Below are 15,667 nucleotides of genomic sequence, written 5' to 3'. Positions count from 1 at the left end.
TCCTGCCCTGATCACTGCCTATTTTCCTGAGATCTTACCAACAATTGTGACAACAATACAGTTGAAAGTAGGGAGCGACGTCTATCACCAGGCTCTGTTGTAAGGTCTCAAGGTGGCGGCTTGCCAACTTACTAATATGGCCAAAGTATATAATGTTAGACAGGGAGGAAGTGAAAGTCTGCCAGCATATCTTGAGCAGCTCATGGAAGCTATTAGTCAATATACCTGTATGATCTTGAAACCCAGGAGTTGGCTCAGATGATTATGTTTGCCTATATAAATCAAGCTGCACCAGACATAAAGCAAAAGTTGCAGGCTCTAGACAGACTTGATGAAAAGTCCATTAGGGATCTAGTAGCTGCAGTGGAAAAGATTTACAATAAGAGATAGACAGTAGGAAAGACAGGAAAGGAAGGACAGAGAACGTGAAATTGAGTGTGAAAAGAGCAACCAGGCTAAAGAAAAGAGGCCAAACTGGTTGGACTCGCCACTATTGCATGCCAAGCATACCTGGTTCACAGATGGCAGCAGTTTCATTGGAGAAGGAAAAAGGTATGCCGGTGCTGCAGTCACCATGGTCACTGAGATAGTGTGGTCAGAAGCACTCCTCCAGGGAACGTCTGCACAAAGAGCAGAACTAGTGGCACTAACAAAAGCCCTACAGATGGGAAAAGGTCAGAGACTAAATATTTACACGGACAGTCAGTATGCTTTTGCCACTGTGCATGTCCATGGAGCCATTTACCAAGAGAGGGGGCTGTTGACAGCTAAGGGAAAGGCAATTAAAAATGAACAAGAAATTTTAAGCCTCATCCAGGCCTTATGGGAACCAGCAAATATTGTCATTATGCACTGTCCTAGCCATAAAAAGGTAACTGATTCAATAACCAATGGAAATAACTTGGCAGATCAGACAGCTAAAGAGGTGGGCCTCCAGCCTAGAGCGGAAATAGACCCAGGGCCACAAGCTTTGCCTCCTGAGCCTCAGTACTCCCAAGAAGACTTGGAGTGGATAAAGAAAATTTCCATGGCCTATAAACCCCCAAACAGAGAAAGAAATAAAGACTGGAGGAAAACTGGTGAGGGGAAACTTATCTTGCCACAAAGATTGGGCAAGAGGATTCTTACGAGAATCCATCAGGTCTCTCACACGGGAACCCGAAGAATGGAGAACTTGCTCCTACTCTCAGAAGTAAAAATCAGGCAAGGAAATCAACTCATTGAGGACATTGTTAAAAATTTTAAAGCCTGTCAGCTCACCAAGGCCCCTAATCAACTGGTTACAAAAGGAACTCGCCTCCAAGAAGATAGGCCAGGTGTGTATTGGGAAGTAGACTTCACAGAAATTAAAACTGTAAAATTTGGATATAAATATTTGCTAGCTTATAGACACCTTTTCAGGATGGGTTAAAGTCTATGCAACAAAGCATGAGACTGTGAACGTCATATCTAAGAAGATCCTGGAAGAAATCCTACCCAGCGATGGCTTCCCATTCACCACCGCATAGGACAATGGACCAGCCTTGGACTCAAAAGTAAGTCAGGGAATAGCCGAGGCACTAGGGATGGATTGGAAATTGCACTGTGCTTATAGACTCCAGAGTTCAGGGCAGGTAGAAAAAACGAATCGGACTCTAAAAGAGACCTTAACTAAATTTGCCTTGGAGACTGGCACAGACTGGGTATCACTGCTTCCTTTTGCCCTGTTTAGAGTAAGAAATTCACACTATCAGTTTGGCTTTACTCCTTTTGAAATAATGTATGGACACCCTCCACCCATTATGCCTAGCCTTCAGACTGAATTACTTGCTGATTTGGATGATATTGAATTTCTTTGTAAGCTTGACTATTTACAGCTGGTGCATAAGAGGATGTGGACCCAGCTTAGAGCATTATATGATTCTGCTTCTATTCTTACTCCCCCACATTTGTTTAAACGCTGCAAATCTTTACCTTGGGGCTCTCCTCCTATGTGATGCTGTGTTGGAGTGTAGGCCCAAGCTGCACCCGTTTAAATAAAAACTTAAAACAGCTGTAATGTCTGACACTCGGTGGTCTTTTTGGTGGGGGTCCTGCGGCTGCAGGAAAAAAAAATGTTACCATTTTTCTCTAGTACTCCTCGAGATTTAGACTAAGGGTTTGTGTGGAGTGGCTCCTCGGTGAATCCCTGAGGAAACCATTTGGAGCCTTCTCAGGAGAACGCCATTCAAGCCAGCAGAGCAGGACAGTCTCTGAGATTATTTTCTCCAATTAACCACCAGAGAACCAGAAGTGAAGCAATGGCCCAGAGGGTAGAACTCCAGCTTTGAGAGAGAAAACTGAGTAGGAGATAAAATCCAGACCAGGCAGGAAAGCCTGGGAATTGCTTAGGTCCAATTAACTACCAGCAGGCGGGAAGTGTAGCTGTGGTGGTGGTAGAGACTCGGCCTTGAGCAAAACAGCTCAGGAACACATCGGGCCCTGAGTTTAAGTCCTGGGATGGCCACAAAAAATTCAAAAAGTGAAGGCCAAGTTTATGTATCAGTGCCCTACCTACTTATGTGTGTATATATATTACCACCCATAGTGCAATCTCTGCTTTTATTTACTGGTTTATTTTTAAGATATGCTAGTTGTGCATACTGCATCATTCTCTTCATTTCAGGCCCATTGCTTTTCTCTTCCAGGTTTCTAGGCCTGTGTCTTTATATGATGCACACTGAAGCTCTCAGCAGCCTTTATTTATATTTTATTATGAGGGCAATCCAGGAAGAATCACGAATAAGGCAGGGGAAGAGATCAGGTTTCTTAGAAGTAACCGGTATTCAGAAAATTAAACTTGAGAACATAAAATGGTAGCATACTTATGTAAAAATTACCATTAAGAAAAAAAATGAAGGCTGGGAAGGTGGCTCAGTGGTAGAGTGCCTGCCTTGCATGCATGAGGCCCTGGGTTCGATTCTTCAGCACCACATAAGCAAAAAGCAAAAAAAAATGAAGGGGCTGGGAATATGGATTAATGAGAGAGTGCTTGCCTAGCCTGCAAGAAGCCCTGCGTTCAATTCCTCAGGCACCCGTACACAGACAAAGCCAGAATATGTGCTGTGGCTCAAGTAGCAGAGTCCTAGAGACAGTGCCCAGGCCTTGAGTTCAACCCAACAACTGGCAAAGAGATAGCTACCTAGGTAGGATGGTAGGTAGATAGAAAGAAAGAAATAGAAAGAGAGAGAGAGAGAGAAGAAAGAAAGAAAGAAAGAAAGAAAGAAAGAAAGAAAGAAAGAAAGAAAGAAAGAAAGAAAGAAAGAAAGAAAGAAAGAAAGAAAGAAAGAAAGAAAGAAAAAGAAAGAAAGAAAGAAAGAAGGAAAGAAAGAGAAAGTAGGAAGGAAAGAAGGAAGGAAGGAAGGAAGGAAGGAAGGAAGGAAGGAAGGAAGGAAGGAAGGAAGGAAGGAAGGAAGGAAGGAAGGAAGGAAGGAAGGAAAGAAAGTTGATAGACGAATCTGTTTTTGATATCAGAAGGAAAGAAGGGAACATTCCCAGTCATCAATCTTTCTGCAGTGTGCCAGGACACCAGCATCACCTTCACACAAATGCAGAGCAGGATGACTGTCTCTGTCCCACTTCTCAGGTATCCAAGTGCCCCAGAATCAAGAGGGCAGAGCCAGGTTCTAACTCAGGTGCTTGGAGACAGAAGAGAAATGGCCCTGCCCCTCCTTGGACTGGGGATTTGCTTTAATGATATGGAGAATGAAGTAAGGAGAATGGACTAGCAGAGATAGAAGGGCCTTCAAACCTGACAAATTGAGAGTCAAAAACCCACTCCCAAAGACCAGAGAGCAGGGTTTTTCTACTCTATTCCTCCCCTCTCCAGCACTAAACTGGCTCTCTATTGGTAACTTAAAGATAGCATGAGGCTCCCTTCACCTGAGGGAGGAAGGTTAATTAGTCATTGTTTGAAGAGACTGAGAAAAGCCTGACCCTGCTGTAACTCTAACAAATGTTTCAATTTTCCCCCATTGCTGGCTGTGCCTGGAATGAATGAAGTGGTTTTGCAGCTCACTTCCCTGTTGAGTGTGTACATTCTGCCTCCTAACCCTGCAGGCCTAGTTCTCTGCACCTAGCCTGGCTTTTGAAACTGTTTTCTGTCCTTCAAATACAGTGTTACACTGAAGTTCTTCCTGCTAACAGACCTAGGGCTTGGATCCTGAGAACTTCATTTGAACCCTTTCCTTCCCTAGGCTATCTTCAAACTGTGATCTTCAGATCTCAGCCTCCTGAGAAAGTAGGTTTCCAGAGCCACTGGAATCTGTCATATTGTTTTTGCCAGACCTAGGGCTTGAAATTAGGGCCTGGGTACTCTCTTTGAGTTTCTTTTTCTCAAGGCTAGCACTCTATCACTTGAGCCACACCACAGCTTCTGTTTTTTTCTGAGTATGTAGCACTGAGGATTCAAACCCTGGCATTCATGCATGCTGAGCAAGCTATATACCACTAAGCCACATTCCCAGCCCCAACCTTATGATGTTATCCCTCAACTTGCCTATCCACAAGAAAAGCCTTCTGAGTATAAATCATCTAAACAAATCCGTATAGGAAGTTGTCCCAAGATAAATAAGACAAAACTCATACTGGGGACAGATCCTAACCATGTGATGACTTGACAAATGCCTCCATTTAATTAAGTATCATATTTCAAAACTTAATATAGTGTTAATGAAAATTAGTCAATGTACTGAATTATTGTGTATAATTTTATATGTACACAACATAATAAATATTATGTGTATAATAATACTAATACAATAAACAATAAAAGGAATAAAAATTAAATACAAAATTAATAATAATAATCATAATATGAAATAAGCATACATATTTACCTATATATCTTATATTACACATGTACACAAATATTTTTTTTATTGCAGGGTCTTAATTCAGGCCCTAGGAACTCTAGCTTGAAAATCTTTTCCTCAAGGAGAGGGAGCTTAGCCTTCACCCAAGGTACAAAAGAGTTACTTGGACAGTGAGCTCACATCCCAGCAATGGCAGAAATAGTGGCCCCAGTTCCAAGACAATGACTTAATATTTGTAACAGAAACAGTTACGTTTATTCAGTTCCATACTGAACACTGAAAAAAATCAGTGTAGAATTTTGTACAGCTATTCAGACATCCATCCCTTAAACCCAAAATGCTTCTTGAGCACTACATAATTTTTTGTACATTTTTTACTTTAAAAATGTTGTACAGATGTGTCACAGTTACATGAGCAAAGTAATGAGTACATTTCCTATTGAGCATTGTTGCCTCCTCGTTTGTTTTTCCCATACCATCCCTTCCCTCCCATCTTCACAACTAACATCCCTGCTGAGGTCAGGACATAATTATTTATTTTTGGCTTGGCATGGGATTTGAAATCAAGTATTGGCAACTCTGCGTCTTCTGTCTCATTGCTAAGGATTCATCAAGACTCTGAGTTCAAATCCCAGGCTATGAAAGAAAACTGGCAGAAATTCCAAACCAAGGAGCTTTATTATTTCAATTTAGTTAGTTAATTAATTAATGAATTAATTAGTTAATTAATTTTGCCAATCACGGAGCTTTAACTCAGGTCATGGTAACTCTGACTCAACTTCACTCTCCCTAGGCTGGGGTGCAGCCTCGGGACCCAAACCTGATCCTGGGACCCTAGGATAAGAGGGCTTGCATGAAGGAAAAAAAGCAAAACATCACAAAAAGTGGGGAGCTGTAGAGGGCTCAGGGTTTTACAATTTTTTTCTTTGCATGATGACCATCCTGGGTCTGAATGACATGGTTTCAAAGTGGACCTGGCCTACCATTGCTGATGGCTGGCAGGCTATCAGGGAAGCCATAAGCCAACATGTCAACATAGGTCCTTGGTTCAAATCCTAATCCTTACATTTACCAATGGCAGGAGATCACAAGAGACTCGTTCCTATGCATAAGAATACAGATTGAAAGAGTAGTTCATGCATTTGTCTAGTCTAAAATTGGATGCAGTAATCCTAGGATGCTGATTGACCTTAATTAATAGTTTATTAAGCATGAAAAGAATAATATTGTTTCATTGGAGATATAATAAATACCTAAGAGTTGGTAGGAACGTAGTAGATGTCATTCAGTCATAGATAGACAGCTCTGGAAATCTTTAACAAAATATATTTATTTGTATACCACCTCTGCCTATCCATGTATTGCTGTTTTGGCCAAACTTGGGGCTTGATCTCAGTGCCTAGGAACCACCTGACAGCTTCATTGGCTAGAGGCTTCTGTGCTCACACTCACCCAATCATGAATTGGGCCTGCTAGGCCCTGATTTCAGATCCTAGCACTGCCAAAATTTAATCTTTGAGTAAGAAGCCGAGTGTGACACATGTTTTCCTTTTCTGGGAGAGTCCAGGGTGTCAGACATGATAGAGAACACATCTACAAATCTAGATGGTATGTGATATGATGTAAACAATGTAATAAATGGTATAGGTGTCATCAAAGACAATAAAATAAATTGTAACTAAATGAATAAAAAAGATATAAAATGAATAACAACACTAAACGTGATATGGACTGAACATCTGTATTGAAGTATAAATCCTACCACACCAAACACGGTATTTACTGAACATCTGTATGGAAGTATAAATTCTATCTTTAAAATGTATATAAGGAGTATGTTTTCCATGCCTGAGGCTTGAATTCAGCCCACCCCCATGAGAAAACAATGGCGGGAAATCCTGAGATAATGGTTTCTGGACCAGGTAAAGTCATGGAATGTGATCGATCTCATCGAATGAGTAGTTCATGCAAGGTGTGACTAGGAAATGATAGGCAAGACTCATGGGGTATCACTTATTTGTAAAGCAGTGTTGATTAAGCATGATAATAATCATCACAGTCATGAAATGAAGGCATCTAGAAAGATCCAAGAATCAGTAGACACATGGTAGATTGGATTCCATCACAGGTTATCGTCTCTCCTACTCTACACAAATGTGTACTCATTTGCATTCTACCTTCAACTTATGAATGGATCACTACTGTGTACCCTCCTCCCCACCCCCACCTGGGGGTCCATCTCAGGTCCTGGGAACAGCCTTACTCCTTAGTGGCTCACAGGATGGTGTGCTCACATGGACCCATTCGTCAATTGGGTCTGCTGGTCCCCAAGTTCAGATCCCAGCAGTGCCAAAAGATTCATCCTGATGTCAGAAGCCAATTGTTGCACCTGTGTTCTTTCCTGTGCAAGTCCTGTTTCTCAGCTAGGGTGAAGAATACATGGGGCACCCTGTGGCCATGGGAATAGGTTGTTATCATATGAGCCCAGTTATACATGTCAACATATACTGAAGAAAATACACAATACATCCATGAATAGCATACAAAATAGAATAACTACACTAAATGCACAATGCAGTCCACACACGGATTTGAATATACATCCCATGTTTAAATGATGCATTCAGGAAAATTGTGGCCTCTCTGGTGCTCGATCTCGGTTCCTGGGACCTGACCAACTCCTTAGTGGCTCACAGACTGGTGTGATCACATGGGCCCATTGGGCAGTTGGGCCTCTTAGACCCAAAGTTCAAATATCAGCACTGCCAAAATTTACCCTGTTGTGAGAAGCCAGTCATTGCACCAGTTTTCCTGTGCTGTGCAAGTCCTGGGTCTCAGCTAGGATGGAGAATGCACAGGCAACTCTATACTCATGAGAATAGGTTGTCATCCAGGTCACCACAGTTATATCTGTCATCCTATACTCAAGAAAATACACAATACATCAATGAATAAGACAAAAAATAAAGAGAATGACTACACCGAATGCAAGATGCTGCCCATCCATATATGGAAATATAGATCCTCTGTTTAAATGATGAATTTATGACCATATTGGCTCCCACCAGGCCTTCATCTCAGGTCCTGGGAACGACCTACCTCCTTAGTTCCTCACAGGCTGGTGTGTTCACCATGACCCATTCACAAATTGGGCCTGCTAAGGCTTGAGTTCAAATCCCAGCACTGCCAAAAGGTTCACCTTGATTTGAGAAGCCAATCGATCCACCTCTTTTCCTGTCCTGTGAAAATCCTGGGTCTCAGCAGGGATGGAGAATTCTATATAGACAACTCTATAGCCATTCGAATAGGTTGTTATCCATGTCAGCATAGTTATATCTATCACCATACTCAATAAAATACACAATATATCCATGAATAAGACACAAAATAAAAAGAATAACTACACTGAATGCAAGATGCATACCAAACTTGTAGGTAAAGAGAGATCCAATGTTTAAAAAAGGCGGCTTGTTATTTTGTCCAGTACTGGGGCTTCAAATCAGGTCCTGGACCAGGCCTGACATTCTAGTCTTCAAGGATGGTGAGATTTCCCTTCCCCCAAAGGGCAACAGAGCTACCCAGATCTCAGATCAAATCCCAGCACTGACAAAAGATTCATTCTGTTGTCAGAAGCCAGTCGTTGAACATGTTTTCCTCTCCTGTGAAAGTACCGTGCTTTCACTAGGATGTAGAATGCATAGGCCACCATATAATTATGGGAACAAGTTGTCATCCATGTCAGCACAGTTACACCTGTCACCATACTCAGTAAAATACACAGTAACTCCATGAATTAGACACAAATTTAGGAGAAGTGCACCGGATGCAAGATGCTGTCCACACATGTAGGTAAATATAGATCCTGTATTTGAATTATGAATTTATGACTATCTGGACCTCCCTGGGACTCGATGTCAGTTCCTAGGAATAGATTATCTCCTTCGTTGCTCACAGGCTGGTGTCCTCACCTTGACCATTTCCCCAATTGTGCCTGATAGAGTGTGAGTTCTAATCCCAACACTGCCAAAAAATGAATCCTGATGTGAGAAGACCATCGGTTCACCTGTTTTCCTGTTCAGTGAGAGTCCTGGGTCTCAGCTCGGATGGAGAATGCATATGAAACCGTATAGCCAGGGCAATAGGTTGTCTTCCATGTAAGCACTGTTATATCTGTTACATTACTCAGTAAAATACACAATACTTACATAAGACAGAAAATAAGGAGAAAAAGTACCCCAAAGGCAAGATGCTGTCCACACATATATGTAAATATAGATCCTATGTTTAAATTATTAATTTATGACTATCATGGCCCACCCTGGGCATCCATGTCAGTTGCTGGGAATGGCCTAACTCCTTTGTCGCTCACAGGCTGGTGTGGTCACCTTAAACTATTCACCAATTGGTCCTGCTAGGCCCTGAGTTCAGATCCCAGAACTACCAACAATTGGATCATGCAGTAAGAAGCCAAGTGTGAAACTTTTTTCCCTTTCTCTGAGAGTCCTGGGTGTCAGGCATGATGGAGAACACGTCTACAAATTTAGATTCCATGTGATAGGATGTCATCAATGTAATAAAGGGAATGGGTGTCATCATAGTAAAATCAATGGTAAATAAATGAATAGAACCAAAAATACAAGGAACAACCAAACCAAACGTGTATGGACTGAACATCCATAGGTAAGTACAAATCATGTATTTACAATGTATATAAATAGTATGTTTTCCAAGGCTGGGGCTTGAATTTTGGCTTAGATTACAGGCCTGACTTTTTTATCTTCAAGTATGGTGAGCTTCCCCTTCTTCCACAGTGCTGCAGATTCACCTAGACTCTGAGTTCAAATCCGAAGCCTGCCAGAATAAACGGGGTGAATTGAAAGCCAGGGACCTAATCTCTTTTAATTATTTTTTGCTCAGCAGGGGGCTTGAACTCAGGTTGTGGTAATTCTGCCTCAGCGTTGACACCCTATGCTGAGGTGCAGCCACTGGACCCACAGTAGATCCTAGGATCCTAGACTCCCAGGCCTTGTGTGGCAAAAATGTACAGAAAAAATGCAGCAAGATGGCCTTTTTATGTTTTCTTCTTTTGCACGGTGACCCTCCTGGGTCTGAGTGACACTGTTGGAAAGGGTACTTCACCTTTCATTGCTGAAGGTTGTCAGACTATTGAGGAAGTCATAGGTCCACAAGGCAATGTAGGCCCTGATTTTGAATCCCAATCATGACACCAATCAATGGCAGCAGATACTAAGAGACTCGTTCCCATCCATAGGAATACCAAGGTAATATTATCAATGTCACAGTTGAATGAGTTGATGGTGAATGACGCTCCTATGAAATTAGACAGCATCATTTCAGGAGACTGACTTTATTTAATATTTATTATTTATGTATTTATTTATTATTATTTATTTAATATTTATTATTATTAACATTAAATAATACTATTACATACAGAATGCAATAATTTCAGGATATTGTTTGATTTACTTAATAGTTTGTTAAGCATGAAAACAATAAGATTAATTACATGGAAACATTATAAATACCCAAGAATTGGTAGGAATGTAGTCTATAAAAGTGAATAATGTATAGACATCTCTGGCACTCTATAAAGATATACATTTATTAGTGTACTACCAACTGCATGTCAATCTGTTCTTATTTTGTCAACCGCTGGGGCTCGATCGCAGGTGCTCGGGACTGCCTGTCAGCTCAATTTGCCAAAGGATGGCAGGCTGACACTCACCCATTCATGAATTGGGCTTTGAAGTCTGTGAGTTCAGATGCCAGCACTCCCAAAAAATGAATCGTGTAGTAAGAAGCTGATGGTGACACATGTTTTCCTTTTCTGTGAAAGTCCTGGGTGCCAGGAAGGACGTGCAATACATATGCAAAACTATATCCTATGTAATCAATGTAATCACTGTTCTATGTGTCATAATAGTCAATAAGATGAGTAGTCAGTACATGAATAAAACAAAACATAAAATAAGTAACTACACTGAATGCAATATGGAATCAACATATGTATATAAATATAAATCATATATTTAAAATGTGAACAAATAGGATGTTTTCTAGTGGTGGGCATCGATTTCAGGTGAAAGGAACAGACTTGAATTTCTTGAATTCAAGGAGGCAAGCTTCCCCTTCCCACACTGTGCAACAGCAGGGTTACCTAGACCATGAGTTCCAATCCCAGTTCTGGCAGAAAAAAAATGGCATCTCCATGCTATGTGATGCTCAATTCGTAGGTATTTCATTTGGCCTCCATTTAATGAAGGTGATTGTTTAAATGCTTCATAAAGTATTAATTAATATCGACTAGAATCCTATAATGTAACTGTGTATAATTTTATCCTCGAATCATTCAAGTGCAGCCCATTTAATCATGACATATATCACATTCCTTTGGTAATCATATGAATAGGAATGAGTTTCATAGGATCTCCTGCCATTTGTTGGTGGCAGGACCAGGATTCAAACTGTGGGCTCCAGCTCCTACCACTTAAACCTGAGGATAGGGAACTCACAGGTCTGTCCAAGAATATCAGCAAAACCAGGCATCATTGGCTCTCAGCAGTCCTCCTTAAAACTTACAAGGCTGTGATAGAAGGATCATGGTCAAAGTGACACTAGGCAGGAAAGTCCTTGAAACTCCTGTCCAACTTGTTCCAACAAAGCCAGAAGTAAAGCCGTGTGGCTCCAGTGGTAGAGAGCTAGCCTTGATCAAAAGCAACTCACAGATTGTGCCCAGATCCTGAGTTCAAGGTCTGGGAACAAACAGACATACACAACAATCTGTGCAGCCATCCGGCTAAAGCAGGTCACTCTCTTGTCCTCAATTGGATTGGACAGAGTTCCCTGGGAAAGGGGCTGCCATCATGTTGACTCCGCCCATTCTGCCTGCATCACAAGATTCCAGCCACACCTCCATTGTTTCATGGTTCTTTCTGACCAATGGGATACAAGAATGGTGGCCACGCCCACATTCCATGCTGCCCAGTAGCACCATGATTCGCTCTGTTTGTTGACACCACTACCAGCAGTTGAGGAAGGTAGTGGTGGCTGAGTGGTGAGCAAGAGACCTGAGGCCTAGGAAGAGAGGCCTTCCTCAGGCCCACCATGTGCCTGCCTGAGCCCCGGCCCCCTCCCCCCTTCCCCATGGAGCAGCATTTCAAATCTAATGCTGCAGGCTCAGGCCGATGGTTTCCTCAGGCAATGGTGCAATGGTGTGCCATGAGCCAGCTTGCGGCCCTGACCTGGTCCTGGCTCCCCTGTCCTCTGTTCAGGGCCTGAGTGTCTGTCATGCCTCTGCCATTGCTGCTTGCCCCACTTGGAGTGGCTGCCAACAGCTTCTGCCAGCAACACGTGAGTGGCTGCCACACCGCCCTGCACCCTGCGACCCCATATCCACTCCCTTCCGACCTGGACCCGCGCCTCCCCTGTGCTCCACAGTCTGGCCCATGCCCTGCCACAAATGTGCCCCAGGGGTGGGGGTGGGTGTTGACCAGAGGATGCCACCCCCATCTCCAGTGGCTAATGTCCCAGGATACAGGGAGATGCAGGGTTGGGTGAGGAGTGGGTGCCAAAGATCCCCTGGCCTGGAGCAGTGGGAGCCACACAGCAGCACATCTGCGCCCTTCCACTCCCTGGTGGGAACCCAGTGGCTTTAGTCAGAGGTGGGGAGCAGCATGTTTACACCTGCCTTCTGGGTTTTTTCCTTTTTTTTCTGGGGATGGGAGGTGTTGGATGCAGAAGATAGACATCCTTGCTGTGTGAGCCCTTGTATCCTGTGCTCAGTCAAACTTTCACCAGAAAACAGAGAGAAAGACAGACAGAGAGTGAAAGAGAGAGAGAGAGAGACAGAGAGAGAGAGAGAGAGAGAGAGAGAGAGAGAGAGACAGACAGACAGACAGACAGAGACAGAGGCAGAGACAGAGACAGAGACAGAGACAGAGGTCATCTTTTTCCTTGTACAGCCTGACTGTGCTCAGGTGAGTGGTCAGTTGGCAAATTGCAGGTGCTGCATGGAGGTGTCTTCTGTCACCGATCTGGATGTGTGTGTTTGTGTGTGTGTGTGTGTGTGTGTGTGTGTGTGTGTGTAGAAGCGGGTTGTAACAAGGAGGCTGAATACTTTGGTAATTTCTACCTACTATCTTTGGGGCATGTATGGGCGTCACAGCTGAGGTCTGTGGGCCTGGAAGGGTGAGAGGCTTGAAGGGGACTCAGCACTGTTAAATTACAAGAACAAGGGATCTGTGTGCAATGGAGCTGTGTACTCCCTTGGGCCTGGTTGGTGGCAGTGGGAGCTTGGGAGGACCTGGGAGTGCGGCCTGCAGGGGATGGCTTCCCAGGGGGACAGAGAGCATGGCCAACACTTAGTAAGTATATGAGTTCTGCTAGTATGGAGCACAACAGCATAGGTCAGACTCTTGGTCTTCTCATCATGACGTCTGACGGGCAAGGCCAACCCTAATTTAAATCTTGAGCTGTGATCTTCAGATCTCAGCCCCCTGAGTACCTAGGATTATAGGCATGAGCCTCTGGCATTGGGACTCTGGTTCTTTTGGGTATATTAGTATATTAGGGTTTGACCTCAAGGCCTTAGGCTTACCAGTCAGGTCTTCTACCATGTGAGTCAAGCTTTTCTCTCTTGGGCATTTCTGAGATGGAGAATTAATATATGCTCAAGCTGGGCTGGATCATGGTCCTCCTATCTGTGACAGGCCTCAGCCACCAGGCCCATTCTTCTGTAGTTGGGATGGTAGATATGTAGTGCCATGCTCAGTCATTGGTTTAGATGGATTGTCCCAAACTCAGTCCACGGCAGCCGATTCTTGACCAGAGGTGAATCTCTGGGTTGGGCCTCAACCATTGGACTTCAATCTCCTCATGGGACAGTTGTGAGGAAACAAGGGATTGATACAGAGGGATCTCTGGAGCAGGGACAGGCACAGGGGCCATCTGATACTGTTCTTGGAAATTCTGTGAGCATATGATAGGAAGATACCCGGAAAGATCTCAGATGGTGTGTATTAACGGTGCAACAGATATGGGATTATGAAACAAAACATGGCTCTCTTTCTTTATTACTCTATCCCCATGAGTAACGGGATCTTTGACTTTTTTCAGTTTTGAAGCTGGGGAAACTGAGGCACAGAGAAGCCGGGTGACCTACTAATGACTCCCAGCTGACAGGAAGCTCGGCCTGACTTCTCTGCCATGCTCCCTAAGACACACTTCTTGTGGTGGGAAGTCCACTTCTTTTCAGTCATGGGGCTTGAACTCTGGGCCTGGGACAGTTCCCTGTGCTCCTCAGCTCAATGCTAGCACTCTACCACTTGAGTCACAGCACCACTTCCAGTTTTTTGGTGGTTCTTTGGAGATAAGAGTCTCACATGTATTCCTGCCCAGGCTGGTTATAAACCATGATCTTCATATCTCAGCCTCCATTGTACTTAGGATTATAGGCCTGAGACACTGGCATCTGGTTTAAGTGTAATTCTGACCTTCTTTCTTTCACTTTCTCTCTCAGGAACTAATTCAATGGGTGCTGGAGGAGGTGGCCCAGCATCCCCATGTGGATGGAACCAAGGTGATCCTCTCATTCTGGAGGTAACCAGTGGGTCAGGAGCTGTCTCGCTCAGTCTGTTGTACCAGCTCCATGAGGTAAGTCCCTCTGTGCCCTGGCTACACTGTGACAGTTATCCATTGTCCATCTAGCCTTACTGTACTCAGTATTGTGTTCAATGCTCTTTTCTAGCAAAAGTTTCTGGTTAAAATTATGATACAGAGTTATAGAATGAAAATGTAATGCCATCTTAAGAAAATCATTTATGGTTCTGGGAATGTGGCTTCATGGTATGGTGATTGCCTAGCATTCATGAAACCCTGGGTTCAATTCCTCAGTACCACATAAATTGAAAAGGAAACACTGGAAGTGATCCTGTGCCTCAAGTGGTGGAGGGTTAGCCTTGAGGAAAAAAAAAAACCTGAAGAATAATTCCCAAGCACCGAGTTTCAGCCCCAGGACTGCCAAAACAACAGCAACAACAACAATGAACAGTTAGTAAATGCAAAAAAAAGAACCCATACTTGGAATATATAATTGCTCCTTCCATACTGATACCTGACAATAGTTCCTAATACATGTACTTTAAGTATTGATACTGTGTTGAAAAAATGTTTTGTTCATTAGGTCATGGCAATTAATGCTAGGAATGTGCTTAGATGTCAGGTGAAGATTAATTCTGGAAATTCAAGTATTCCAGGCTTTTGAGTGGGGTCACTGCTAATCACAATGAGAAGGATAGTGTAAGTGAGATTTGGAAACTATTTTGGCCAGTCATCACACCAAAAAGGCAGAGGCTAATTAACAGTTGTGACAGAATAGAAGGAATAACTCCAGATGGAAAGAATAAATGATAGTAACTAAGGTATAGCAGAAACCATTCTAGGGAACCATTTTTGGTTATTAAAGAACTAGTTATCAACTAGGCTTATTCCTCATTGCCTTTAGCATTCAAAATCTTCTAGGCTAGTTCTTAATCTCTGTGTGATGAATGTATCTCCTTCTATGCTGATCTTTCATACCTGATCTTTGCTTTCTAAAAATCTGTCTTTCTGTATTTATCTATGAACATTTCCTGATACTATATACACCTACAAAGATGAAAGAGGATGCTAATGTAAGAGTCCCATAGCTCATGAGTCATTAATGTAACAAAATATTGTAAATATTGCTACCTTAATTATTCTGAAAAGCTGCAATGTCACATCATTTGGTTCATATTTCCATTCTTTGTCTACATAGTGACATTAAGTGCACA

This window comes from Dipodomys spectabilis, unplaced genomic scaffold, assembly GCF_019054845.1.
Source record: "Dipodomys spectabilis isolate Male_0828 unplaced genomic scaffold, ASM1905484v1 ptg000143l, whole genome shotgun sequence".
Taxonomy (NCBI): Eukaryota; Metazoa; Chordata; class Mammalia; order Rodentia; family Heteromyidae; genus Dipodomys; species Dipodomys spectabilis.
The sequence above is the reverse complement of the archived record's forward strand: the minus strand, read 5'-3'. Positions refer to the sequence as shown.